At 40.1% G+C, this 3,599-nt stretch overlaps 1 non-coding gene across 1 annotated transcript; it reads right to left on the minus strand.

Moving 5' to 3' along the window:
- Nucleotides 1-279: 279 nt before the first annotated feature.
- On the minus strand, nucleotides 280-429 carry LOC138294453 (U12 minor spliceosomal RNA). The gene has a single exon (XR_011203452.1). It is a non-coding gene; the product is annotated as a U12 minor spliceosomal RNA (small nuclear RNA).
- Between the last annotated feature and the right edge of the window lie 3,170 nt (nucleotides 430-3,599).

Consider the following 3,599-nt stretch of genomic DNA (forward strand, 5'->3'; position numbering starts at 1 on the left):
GAGAGATTACAACAGGGACGAGCGCTTGCGCACTCCCCCCTAAAAACTAGGGAAAGTTTTACTAAACTCTAAAATCTTAACTCGTTAAATGACGTATAAATGTTTTACAGAAATAAAAAAAACTACCCGTAGGCACGAGCCGCTCAGTAAATAAATAGCTTTCTCAACACATTACACAGTAAAAAAAAAAATAGCGTTATCAACGCGTTATACAACTTCGTCTTTAAGAGATAAATAAGAAAATTAAACTCTTTCTTTCTTTTATACGAGATTTAGGGCCGGGCAGATCGCTTTACCAGGGCATCCTGCTAAGTAGGCGGGTCACCCACGGGACGACCTGTACCCGTACATAAAATCCTCTCACATTAAAAGTGAGGATCCTGGCGTCACCCAAGATCGTTATTTTCTTTACTCACTAGTTTGAGGCATTCCTTGAAAACGTCGACATAGAGAGCACTAAGGAGTAAAACCACTTGTACATAAGGACGAGAAAAAATAGTGGGGAATAGAAAAAAATACTACTCGGTTGGCAGTAATAAAAATTTTAGATCTGCAAATAGGGCCTAGTTCAATCATAACTCCTTCAAAACCAGCAACTTTGCAGTTCGAAAAAAGTATGTACATTTTGAGTGGTGCGTAGCCTCATGGGAAATGCGGCAATGGCTACGAATGGCGGCAGAACGGGTGCCTTCCTTGAATTTAAAACACCACGCGCTGCTGAATTCAGCGCCATCTACAGTCGCAGTAGAGAAGTGCATGCGAAAAATACCAAGTATAGGGACAAATATGTGGGTAGACTCTAGGCTCAGAACACGCCTCCTTTATTTCTAGGTTTGCCAGCATTTGTAGATGGAAACTGGCCATAGGGTCGAGCCTGATGTAATCGCTCTGTGAGCTTTAAACCACTCCATCAGTTTAGTTGGTTCGTGGGCTTGCCTTTTAAAATTTGCTTCATTTCATTGGTGAAAGGCAGGCAACCTCACGCCTTTTCCGGTGTTTAGCCCTCCTCCAGCCCAGTGACCGCCTACTAAAAACATACAAGTCTCCATGTTTTCGGTATAGTTTCTGGATTTCTTTTTCTTTTTATTTCGTAGGCAGTAGTCGCGCGCTTTGCATGACACTGACCCTGTTAAATGGATACTTGCACTTTTGCGGTTACATAGATACTTGCATTTTTGCTGGTTACATGGATGATTGCACTTTTGCCAATATGTTTAACTGCAAGCAAACTTCTCTTTCCTTTTGTGTGTCTGCTTCGCGCTCATGGTGGCTGTCGGCTCACTTATGTGAAAGTGTTTTACTTTTCATTTTCAGTTTATGTGGCAAGAAAAGTCCAGTTAGTATACAACGCTAATAGCTCTAACTTGAGCAAACGCAAGAACCATTGCATTGGAAATGCTTGTTTTTGTTTTGTGATTCATGAAACACAAGGAGCTGGTAGTTCAAAAACGAGTTATGAAAATGTATGCTTATTCCTTTATATATAAAAACATGGGAATTTCTTTTACGAAAACTCTTCTTTTCCAAAGGATTTGTTTTCTGAATAGTACTCATAGACAACGTGCCCCACCAAACATATGCCTTCACATTGCATAGCATGACCGTGATCGTTGACACCCTCGAGAGCTATAACGACATTTTGCTCAAACTCTGTAAATATATTTTACATATATTTGTGTAGTCCATAATAATTTTATTCTCTCCATTATGCGATGTTTTGACTTCGTTATTTATAAGTACGTAACTCTCACCAGTTAGTAACTTTGGGCCAGATGTAGAAAAGGTTTTTACCCATTCTGTGTCTATGGGAAAAAGTGTTCGTACATATGGCCCTTTACGTATTATCACCTACTACCATGTTACTTAAAAAATCTTCATGTAACTTCCTTTGTTCTGTTGTAAAGCGCTGTGACACCTCCGGGTATTGTCTGCGCTATATAGAAACAAATAAATACATAAATAAACATTTGGACTCTTTTACCTTTAATAGGCACTTCACTGTCCCTGACACCATCAGCACTAGACGAAGAGAATCTCTTTTCTTTCAGGTCCAGTTCATTCGTCTCCTCCAGGGCCAACATTTCCTACCAAAGGGCGAGATTTGTTACAGCTTCACCTGCTGCCTTCTTTTCCTCAGCAACCAGGGTTAGTTTTTTTTCTTACCGGGCTGTAGTACCCAGATATATTTGTAGGGCACTTTCTGTCTTTCTTTGTCCCAGTTCTGATGGTATCAGGCTACATAGGGAGACACACTGCTCCCTGCTCTGAGCAAGACAGATGATCTCACTCCTTCCTCCTTTAGCTCTGGGGCCACTGCAGGGTCATTCTCTTCTTCTTTATTCAACTCACCATCATCCTCTATCGTATCATCCTCTTGCTCAAGTGCTGCAGAATGCAGCATGTAGACTCCCTCCCAGACTCTGATGGCTATCTGGTAATTTCAGTCCTCTTTCTTTACACAAACTCCTAAGCTCTGCCATGCTGAAGATCCCAATGTTGCTAAGATCCACCTCTAATCTTGCGAGAATCATAAGTGTAAAATATGAAGATAGGAAAAAAGTTGAGGACATACCAAATATGCCCAGTTAAAATTAAGAGGGGAATTTAACAATTAAAAATCGATTTTGATGTCAGAGAGTAAAAGGGCCTTTTGGTTTTAACCCAAATCACTGAGTCATACTGAAAAACACAGGTCTCAGATGCAACAGCTGAACACCAATGTACGAAACTGTTTTTTTAGTTGAGGGGGTTTGTACTCACCTCAAGTAATAATCACAATCCATATCAAGATGAACCAATAAAGTCACTAAATAAAGCTGAGCTCAGCACCTGGATAGCTGTGACACAGAGCAGACAGGCTTAACTGAGTGGTAACATGAAAAGTATTTATGCAGTATTAAAACAGTAATTAACTAAAAATGCAAACCATTAAAAATCCCAAAATGAATTAGAAAATTAGTGTGAAATGTAATAAACGAAAGGAGAACCAGCAGACCTGTCAAAAAGGCTGTGACACTTTAATGTTAAAAAGGAGGCCCACTGTGATTGGGGCCTGACTGGCTGGGAAGGACAAAGAAAGGCCCTGTCCAAGTATCTGCTAACATTTGCCTGTGACAGGGAAAGCCTCTTTGAAATGTGCCCGAGTGTCATATGAAAAACCCCAGCAGACCTAGAAATAAATCTGACTTCACTATTGAATTGGATTTTTAATAACAATGAAAACTAGTTGTTCAATTAATTTTCTAGCTAGTTCCATTCCAGAGATACAATATTAGTATTTAATATTGAACCCCCAATAGAACAGGCAGCCTTGCTACAGTGAAAATAGCTTTGAGGTGCCAATCAATGTAAGGACATACTTAACAATAATGTTTTACATGTTCTGCTTTTAAATACCATACACCCTGCATTATCCCCAATAAGGTATGCATGGGGGTGGTGTGTACACATTTAAAAATAAAATTTAGGCCTGTCAAAAGGGGATATTTGGAAGGTGAAATTATTTGCAGTTTAAAACTGCGCAGCCAGGGTAAAATGGTGGACCTGGAGACATACTTTACAGTACCACTGCAGCGGATGGCACAGTGAGTGCTGCAGTC

The sequence above is a fragment of the Pleurodeles waltl genome, chromosome 4_2 (genome assembly GCF_031143425.1).
Source record: "Pleurodeles waltl isolate 20211129_DDA chromosome 4_2, aPleWal1.hap1.20221129, whole genome shotgun sequence".
Lineage (NCBI taxonomy): Eukaryota > Metazoa > Chordata > Amphibia > Caudata > Salamandridae > Pleurodeles > Pleurodeles waltl.